This window comes from Anopheles maculipalpis, chromosome 2RL (assembly GCF_943734695.1).
Source record: "Anopheles maculipalpis chromosome 2RL, idAnoMacuDA_375_x, whole genome shotgun sequence".
Lineage (NCBI taxonomy): Eukaryota > Metazoa > Arthropoda > Insecta > Diptera > Culicidae > Anopheles > Anopheles maculipalpis.
Window position 1 is genome coordinate 82702737 of NC_064871.1, and position 10688 is coordinate 82713424.

Below are 10688 nucleotides of genomic sequence, written 5' to 3' on the forward strand. Positions count from 1 at the left end.
ACCAGGCCGGGCAATGATTTTGATTGTTTCACTAAATTACACAACAAAGTACGCAGTAAGATTGTCCATGCTATGTGGCATGGAAAAGCTGGAGACACGGGGGACAATTATGCACTCTCCACAACCCACATCCCTCCTCTATCTCTCCGCTGTCTTGTTAAATAATTGCTAGCGCTACAAAGCTTATTCTACCTTCAAATGTCATCAAATCGTGCGTGCGTAGTAGACGGGAGAGAAAATTAACGAACCCGTCGAGCTGGAAGAGAATGAGATGTACACTGCACTGCTGGTTTACGGTTCATATGCACAACACTTAGCCGAATAAGAAATCATCAGTCCCAGCCATGTGTGTCATTTGAGATTTTTAAACTTTATTTTGCTTTCTTCAACTTCCACTGATCAATCCTCTAGTAGCGATAATGATCCGGTTTGTATGGTCCTTCTTTGGGCAGATACTCCACCTGGCGTGGAGTCAACTTGGTCAACTTCATACCTAGCTTGTGGAGATGCAGGGCAGCGACCTCCTCGTCCAACTTTTTCGGCAGTAGTAATCCCGATTTTTCCACAGCTCGATCTGCGCCAACACCTAATTGGTGAACGAGTTCGACATAACGAAGCTCGAATGTCCCATGGCACATCCCAAATTTATTAGACGTCCCTCCGTCTGAAGTATAATGTGATGCCCATTCGCGTTCCGGTACCGGTCCACCTGTGGCTTAATGTTCACCTTCTCGACCGCATTTGCCTCCAACCATTTCACGTCGATTTCGCTATCAAAGTGTCCAATATTACACACAATCGAGTCATCCTTCGAAAATGTTGCCCCCGTAATGATGGCCGTGCATCCCGTCGTTGTGATAAAGATTTGGGCCTCCTTGCTTGCCTCTTCCATCGTTGTCACCTCGTATCCTTCCATTGCCGCCTGCAACGTATTAATCGGATCGATCTTGGTAATGATCACGCGTCCTCCAGATTCAATGCCTGAGCACAACCCTTGCCCACATCCCCGTACCGCGCAACTGCACACACCTTCCCGGTGATCATAACATAACCATCGCACGCTTTATACCTTCCAGCAACGATTCGCGACATCCGTACAGATTGTCGAACTAGCTCTTCGTCACCGAATCGTTCACATTATCTTGTACAGGTTGTGTACACCGGTCGTCGTATCTTCGCTCAACTTCTTATGTCCTTCAACAGTTCCGGATATTCCGCGTGCATCAGATTCATCAGATCACCACCATCGTCCAGTATCATATTCAACGGTTTTCCGTCCGGGAAAAACAGCCTCTGTCTAATGCACCACTCGTAGTCCTCGTCCGATTAACCCTTCCAAGCGTATACCGGCACTCCGACCTTTGCCATGGCGGTGGCTGCATGGTCCTGCGTGCTGAAGATGTTGCAGCTACTCCATTGCACCTCGGCACCTAGCTCGAGCAGGGGTTTCGTTCAGCGTTGCGGCATGCCATCAGGCCCGGCATTTTGTTCTCTGCATGATTGCCTTTCGCCAAAACTCGGCCAGTGTAATGTCGGCCACTTTATATGTAGGTTTAGAAGCCATTTTTTCGTTTTAGATCGTCTCCAATTAGTTGTTTGACTGGAAACGCGCATTGAAGAAATGCTGAGTTAATACGGCACCAAGTGGAACAACTAAGAGCTATTTTTGACTTCAAAAGTTGCGGAAGGGTTCGCTTCTTATTTCAAAACCGAAAATATAACAAAAGATGCGATCACTGAGGACTTTTATCTAACAGTAGGAGGTAATAAAAGATATTCTATGAATATATCCGCCTTTTAAGTGCTCAAGGATATCACAACATCCTAGCACATTTTTAAACTGGTCTTTGCTATGATGCTGGATATCCCGAAATAGGTGAATATCCATTGGTGCCTGATTTTGTTGTATAGAAGGATATGGACCAGCTTCACTGGCTTTTGGTTGATCTCTATGCATGGTCGCCAGAATGTTTCGCAATGCATGTGTGGCTCACATGCTCTGCTGCAAGGTGATTTTTCGCATTGTTGTTGGGCTACTCTGGGTCCAACTTATATTTCAATTTATGATATTTTCCTCCTGTGAATAGCGGCTCGACCGTTCGCATGGCAGGACCGCACGCATGACCGGACCGTTCACGCGATTGCGGATCGCGCCTACCTGTCGGAACTGGTTCCAATTTTTTTTTGGAAATGTCGGGAACCACTTCTAGTAGGGAACCATCCCTACTTAAAACGTTTCAACAATGACCGTCAATGTAGACCAAAATTTCAAATTCTAGAAACCTTTTTAAAGCTCAAATCTAACGCAAATGAGCATCGGTTGCCACTAGCAACAAACGCATTCGAACCGTTTGAATCCAAGAACAGTTCTGACCGTTTCGAACCGCTCCCTGTTCGTCTGCTCCTCGATCAATCTTCCTTCCCTTACATACAGTTTTCCAATGATTGCTGCGAGCATAAAATATTCATTTTAAAACGAAAACCCTTCCCTCCCTCTCATCTACCCCCGACACCGAAGTAACGATGTCATCGTGCTCAGCCGGCTAAATTCATTTCAGCATTTACCCACCCACGCCCACTCGTACGGATCGAGTAAGGGGAAGCAGCAACGAAAAAAAATTATCTCCAGAGTTATATTTTATTCGTATTTTCGAAATCACCGTGAAGGTGTGCGGAGAGAACTAATTTAAATTAAAATATCCAGTCAATAAACCCCGAACCCAGCTTGTGCGCTGTTGTCTGCCCTCTCCCTACTTTATACGCAACGAGCATTTTTATCTTGCTAGTAGGGGGAGGTTACTGCGCGCGCGTGTGTGTGTGTGCGTGGTGTGGGAAATGGGTAAAACTTTTTAACGATACATACATTTATCGAAACAAAAAAAAAACGCCAGAACGCGGAATAAGCGCAACAGAAATCTTCGAAATGAATAAATTGACGAGAAAACGCAAGAAAGAAGGAAGAAATCGTGAGGGGCTTTGAATGAAAGGGAAGGGTGGGTGTAAAAAGGGGTTGTGTGAGAGGGTGGTGCGGGAGGAGAAGGAAGGGATTCCGATGAGACAACAATCGAAAAATATCCGTTTACGTTTACGAAGAAACACACGCACGAGGACGCACCGGATCATGCGGGGCAGGAGAGGGGGTGAAGGGGGTTGAAAGGGTACGGTGAGGGGATGGGGTGAGGGTGGATGTTGGGAAGAATCATCGGGGTGAAAGAAAGAATAACATTAAAATATAAGGTACCGAAGAAAGAACAACAAAAGTACGAAAAAAAAAAACATATCCAGCACCTTCTATTCCTTCTCCCTCACACACACTCTCCTCATGTTTATCTCTCTTTCTCACACACATATATTTACGAATGGAAGATCTGCAATTGTCTCGTTTTTTTCGTTTTCCGTTTCGAATATGTCCTTTCTCACTCGAGCGCGATGAGAGCAGCTCGTTATTGCTCACTCTCTCACGCTTGCCATCACTCGCTCGCTTTATCTCGCTCACTCTCTTTCTCACCCTTTTTTCGTAAAGCAAAGCCTTTCGCTTCTCAATCAGTAACGATGTATTTTCTCGATATTGTCAATCAATTCACCCTTTTCCCACTATCGAGACTCCACCTGCCGTCCCTTCCACATATGCTCTGTTTGCATACACCACCGCCTTCCACCATCTCATCATCTTCTCTTCACCTTTTTTTACATAAACGATTTTCTCACCCTCGCTCTCTCGCTCACACACAACCCTATCTGAAGCACCGGGTTTTCTTCCGAACGAAATAGCTTTTTTGATTCTTTTTTTATAACATAAAAATAAATATTCAAAATTAAAATCTTTCCCTACAGGAACGTCTTCCGGTCGCGCTTTATTTCGCCATGCCTGATATGCAAACTTGGCTCAGAAGAACCACAGACACTCACACACCTTTCCCTTATCCTGTGTTTCACCGGCTGCGATCTATGCTCGAAAACGGACTCCCCCCTTTTTTTTTGTAATTTCACTCCTTTTACTTCCCCCTACAGCATACACGCACACACGCACGCGACAGCAAGCCGTTCCGGTTCCCCTGGGCAACCCAGTACGTACATGGCGCGCGGACTTCCTATGCTATTCGCGAAATCCCGCCAGCACCATAAAACGGGAAAAATGAGAAGCAAAGATCCACACGCACCCCTTTTTTTTTTAGCACATTAGCAACGATGAAGAGCCAATAAAACACGCGACAACCTCACCATATATCTCCGTCCTTTCGTCGTTTCCGTTTCCGTAAAGTAGGGAAAAAGGGTGACCAGGACCAGGAGGAGCAAACAAAAAAAAACAAGCACCGAAGAGATGTCGAATCGAAGACGATTTATGTCTTCTCGTTCATTCGCTCTTTCTCTCTCTCACACACACACACACACCTTTCTTAGAGTAGTGTGAGAAGATGATGATGATGATGATTTGCACACACATTCGCGAACCCCCGGGATAAAAGAACCGTTCTAACCGGCGACGACGGCGTTCAACGCACACATACTCGCACACGTTCCAGTAAATACACATATTTGCATGCTTGGATGTGTGTGGTTGCGTGTTGCGAATATCATGCATTTTCGGTAGCCAAAAAGAAAGCGCTGCGTTTCTTTGGCAACGGGTGTAGCACATTTTTCAAATACGTTTTAAACGGTCATTTTAATTTTATTTATTCAAAAATTATTTTTTTAAAAGTAGATTTAGATTTTTTTTTATGAAAAAACTGCATTTTATGCATCATTGAATTCATGGATTGCACTTTACACTATTATACACTCACACACATGCACATATGTGCATAATATACGCACTCTAAAAACGATATTTCTCGACTTCTGCACCTCACACACTTGTGCACTCCAGAACGAAAACACCATCGAAGCGCTGCACAACAGAACGAGACAGCACTACGCCCCGAACTTTGTTCGACACGCGTGACGGAGAGATGGAAAGAAAGAGTGAGAGATCTCGAATGCAACCGGAACATCGAGTGAGCGAGATGGCGATCGCTCACATATATCTCGCGAAACGCGACGCGCGAATCGAACGAAGCTGGCCGAAAACTGGAAATTTTCTTCCTCTCGTGCTAGTTTCTTTACGCATCCCAGCGCGTCCAGAAAAGCTTCAATGGAAAATGGTAACACAACGGTAAGGAATTTTATCCTCCCATATTGCCCTCCCCCCCACACCCCTTGCTCACCGAAGGACGGAGACGGACAAAAAGGAAGCAAGGGACGAAGAAGGGCAAAGGACTTGAATATTAATCCCCCGCGTTTATATTGCTGCCATGTTTCTTTTTCTTCCGAGAGGGCTCTGTGGTTTCAAAATGCCTTTTTTAATGCTGCCTTTAAATCATATTCACCTTGATTTTTGATTCTGCACAACACCCGCACACAACCACACAAAACTCGCTCACGTACCACGAATTCTTACACGCATTTCACCGTTTTTCCTCACACATCCCGGGAAGAAGGATCACGCACGCACGGACGCACCTTTTTTGACACCTTTTTTTGCACCCCCTTTAAGCCTGTATATCTCACCACATCATCATCACTGTGAGACTGTTGTGTGGACCAGGGGTGTTAATTTGCTTCTTCTTCTCACCCAGAGCCTGCCTTGTTGCTGTGGTTCACTGGGCCGAATTTGTCGTGCGGCAGCAGCAGCTCCATCCAATTTGGATAATTTACTCCGTTTAGATATTTAACAACATCACCACCACACCACACTCCTGTTTTTCGGGTGGGAGGGGAGTTGATTGATGCTGCCGCTGCACACACACACACACACACACGCACTCAGTATGATCACGCCGTGATTCGTATCGGGGTTTTTCGCACATGAACACCACAAAACTACGAATGAAAATAATTATTTCTTCACTTTTGAAACAACGACGAGCGACAAGTCTGATGGTGAGTTTTAGTTAATAAAACTGCACAGAAGAATTTACACACACCGTAAATAGTGGCAAATTGGGACGAACGACGGACGGACGCACATCCGCACGCTTCGAGGGCTTTTTTTGTTTTGATGTTTATTGCTCCGCTCTCGCCATACTCGGTCGTCTGTGAGATTTTTGAATTTCTCTGCTCACTCTCACGCTTTGTCTCGCGAGCGGCTGCTCTCTCATTACACCATTGCACGCACACTATGAAATATGAGAGCGAAATGCACACATCACTGTAGCGATGTGCCCATTACAATGGGGGATGTGCAGACTAGTGGCAAGTAATGGTTAAAAAAGTAGCGATTTTTTACAAATTTTTTGGGTGAAAATATGGAAAATTGTATTAAAAATTAATAAATCTGTACAAACAAATTTTCTACAGTTTTTTTACGCTGATTTATTTTGATAAAGCCAGTTAAAATCGTCTAGTAAAACTACAGGGTGGACCTTCTAGTGAATTCGAGTTTATTTGTATAATTGTGTAAATTTAATTTATTTTGTGCAATTATTGAGGCAATTTTACATCTGGTGGTTGTTATTTTACATCAGGCAGTTTATTTCTGGTTGACTAGAACGTCACTCCATCTCAGTTTGAGGCAACCACGTCTTCCCTGTCCTCTGTGAACAGCCTAAAAAGACTACGGGAGGGGATTTTTGGTGCCATTCTTATGACCAGCCCACCGGAGTCTGGCGAGTCAAATTATCCGCTGCACGATACGACGATCAGCATTCAGTTCTCAGCCATGGGGCCAAAAATCCTTCCGAGGGTTTCTTAAGTTTTGGTCAAAATTAACGTCTCAGTGGTGTATGCGAGCACTAAGTCCATAAAGGTTCTATAAAGTCCCAGCTTAATCCATCGCAACACCTGTATTGTGTGGAGCAGTTTCAGGTCAGATAAGTTGATGTCTGTGCCAGGAAAATGGGCTACTTGCCTTTTCTTTAATCTGGGGGAAATTGGAGCGTGGCAAATTCGCGAATCTTCTTTTATACTTGTTGATGACATAGAAATAATTGGTTTGAGGCGTATCAGCCATTTACGAGATGTTTTAAAGATAAGTGATTGCACCTTTGAATTCGTGCAAACTTCAGCTATTCTAGGTCAAAAGGCAGCACCTGAAACAACATGTTTCCTGGCTGGCAATTGATCTTACTACTGAGGTCTGAGGTATCTTCTCCGCACAAAACACCTGTCTCGACAGAAGAAGCTAGTCCATCGTCTAGGTCTTGGACGAGAGGGATTCCTTATGTATCGACGAATTTGATGAGTTGTTCCTGGTGTTATTATGCAACAAATTAGATTCATCATTTTGCAGAAACCTCCCGTTAGAATGACACCAGTCGGCTCAACCCGCAAGAGGACTTCTCCAGCAGGCCAAGGTTGCCAATCTGTTGTAGTGCCTGATATGTTAGTAAGTGTATAATTATTAACATTACAGTAAATACAGCAAATATTACAAACAAATGTATTTCCTACACATCGTACGGATCACTAAGCACGAACCATATGTACATCAAATTCGAAAATTTGTACCGTTCTGTGCTAGTGTCATTCCTCGTTGTAGTTGTGCAAATTTGATAGATGATGTGCAACGTTGTCCAATCATTAATTTAACGTGCTTGTTGTGCGTATATTCCCCCTTCGGGTTTTTAGAAGCAAAACCCGTATTTGTACGAAAAATACACCATCATTAGTAGAGCCATTATTGAACATTTGTTTCAATATCGTGCTGGGTGCCTATATTATATTAGTTTCGATCTTCACATCTTGTTTTTGTGATAGAAACATTAATGTTACGCAAGGATCGTCCTCTTTGCGCAACCAACGCGAATGAGGTAACGCGACACTTTTACCTAACGCGAGTAGAAAAAAAGGATACAGAAGTAAATATTGAACCAGCTTTGGCTAAAAACTGTCGGCAACAGAAAATGCAAGCTGCTTTCGGTTGCTCTTACTCAATTTCACACAAGACGCCGACAGCAGCAACAGCCAGGGACCGGATTTTAGATTTTAGAGTTTCATAATTAATGCTGAATTGAAAAGAGGAAAGACGAGTAACATAATGAAAGACCATTCCATCCTCGGTGTCTCCTACCTACCTTTCTCGTTCACACCTTTCGTGCCATCCCTTGCCTGTGTTGCATGAAATGATCATTCGGTGTAAATTGTAAACGATTTCATTCAGGGAGTGTCCTGTAGGGAATCTGTCTTTCCTTCTTACCTTCTTACACTCACACACACTTTGTCTTCTCTGGTTCATCAACGTTATCCATCATCCATCATGTTTCCGTTCTGGCGAATATCCTTTCCCAGCTTCGGTGTCGTTACTTTATTTCTTTGTTTAAACAAAACAAAAAAAAAAAAAGGAGAAGCTTCATGTGACAAAAGGAAATGCGTACAGCAAGCAGAAGACGTTCTCGAGCGCGAAAAGGATCCCGAAGCAGATAACCAAGAGTGCGGTAAGAGTGCACGAACCATCGACTCCGAAGGATCAAAATGGACCTTAAGCAGAGGGAAAAGCAAACTGGTTTCTTGCTTTTTTTTGTTCTTTCATACAAAAGCAAAACAATAACGTGAAACAATAACCTTTTACCGGCATATACAGTGCGTCAAACAGGATTCTGTACATGGAAAATTGTACGTTCTTAACCACTTCGTAACCCTATGCGGAGACCTTTGCATATTTTTGAAGAATTCGCTACGAGAACCAGTTACAATAATTAGTATTATCCAGCTTATTTTCATTGTGCAAAAAAAAAAACAAAAACAGAATTAAGCTTCCTTTTTTTAGTAGGTTTAGTAAAGAAGCAAAGCATTAAAAAATTAAATTTTCAATAATTGAAAAACCTACCTTAAGATCACCCTAAGATCTACAATTGCCCAAAAGTTATTAAATTTAAACGCGTTCAGTTTTGCGTTTGAAGCACTGTAGGTGCAAGAGGAAGAACAGAAGATCCCTTTTACTTTAGTATCGCATAATTCCCTCCTATTTTTGCAAGTACAGAATCAATAGAAACCTCGCATACACATGCATTCTAACCCATGTTCCAGCCATTGCGATTGTCTCGTCTCCTGGACTAGAAGCAACTAATTTGTGCCACAGTAAAAATTATTAAAAAAGCTCCCTGTTTCTTTACACGGAATGTCCTTCAAAACGATCCGGCTAAATGAATGAAACTCGACATAGGGGACCGCGGTACCAAGGCCGCACATTATCTAAAAAAAAAGGGAAAAAAAGGACTAACAAACAAGATGAGAAAACCGAAATGGAATGGAAAGAGCACCAAATGTGTTTGCTGCATGGTATAAAAGCATCCACGCCGTTGCAATAATTAATGGTTGTTATGGTTCATAACACATCCTACAGTGCCCACTGAATGTGGACTTTATATGGAAGCCAGTTTCCCTTGGGGAACCGGAACTCGTTAAAGCAGGGAGGAATAGAAACACGAAGCAAAATCAAGGAAAAAGGACTCAACTCTGCACGATCGCTTCTCACCTAGAGAGGGATATATGTGTGTGTGTGTGTGGTAGAAAATTTATTGATAGGAAATATTGGTTTCTCTCGCTGATGATTCGCGCTCATCCCTAGGATGGGTGTTCCACCACGAACGACAAGAAAAACGTAAAAAAGTAATAATAAAAACCGATGGTTTTTTTTGGCTCGTGCGCGCATCGTTAAAACACAGCGTAGTTACGCATATTTCGAGGAAAGAGGGAAGGATACAAAAAAAAAAAAAACATACCCCTTAGGAGGGATAAAATCTGTCCACGCACCGTGCACTGCTGCACTTGGCAGCACCACGAAAACTAACACCTCGGATACCCTATCGTTTCGTTTTGGAGAGATTTCTTTTTGGCGGATGGGCTACTAAGATACAGCTAAGCTTGAGGATAGAAAAGCACGTGACCCCTGACTTTACATACCCAAGCACACATCAACATTAGCAGGAAGATATCACCGGAATAAGGGGATGATCGGAAGAAAGATATTTCTTTCTTCTTTTGTTCTACAGTTTTCAGATTTAGTGATCAAATTCCCAAATGTAGTAGAATTCATCAAGGTGTTTTACCTTTTCCCATGTAAATTTAAATCCTTTTCACATTTTTCTGAAAATTTTTAGAAATTTTTCAATTCATCGTTGGAGTTTTTAACCTTTTTTCTCAAAAGCTTAGCATATATAGTCCTAAACAATTAAACTAAAATTTGATTTTTAAGAATAAAGCAAAAAGTACAAGAGAGAGCTATAATGGATGAGTGGAGAGTATTTTAAGAATTTTACTTGGACTTTATTGAAGGTATTGAAGGTATGAAACTCATAAGAAATTTAATAAAATAAAAAAGCTTAGAGAAAATGCTTAGCTAAAATGCGTATGCTTAGCTAAAATAAAAAAAACTTACCAAGAAAATAAGGAAATACACTTTTTAGAAAGATGAAATGTTTTACGATATTGGATATGGAGGGATTTTACATGTGCCAAAAAAAAAAATTAAAGTGTTGTGTCAAATTATAACACAATGTTCAAAATATTAGTTTTAATATTATTATACAACGTGCTTTTTTTTACTTTCAGCGGTTTCAATGTTGATTAATACAAGTCGTTGTAGACCTTCTTAATTGAAACAAAACATAATTTTCAATAGTTTTTTAAACATCTTTTACGCAATACCATGTGACGTTACAACTGCGAGTCAACAGCTTTTACATTTTTGTTCCTGAAAACATGAAGAAAAC

The 10688-nt window shown here is 42.2% G+C and overlaps 1 pseudogene; it reads right to left on the reverse strand.

The window, feature by feature from the left end:
* Positions 1 to 407: 407 nt before the first annotated feature.
* On the reverse strand, positions 408 to 1564 carry LOC126568276 (adenosylhomocysteinase-like; annotated as a pseudogene).
* Positions 1565 to 10688: the final 9124 nt, after the last annotated feature.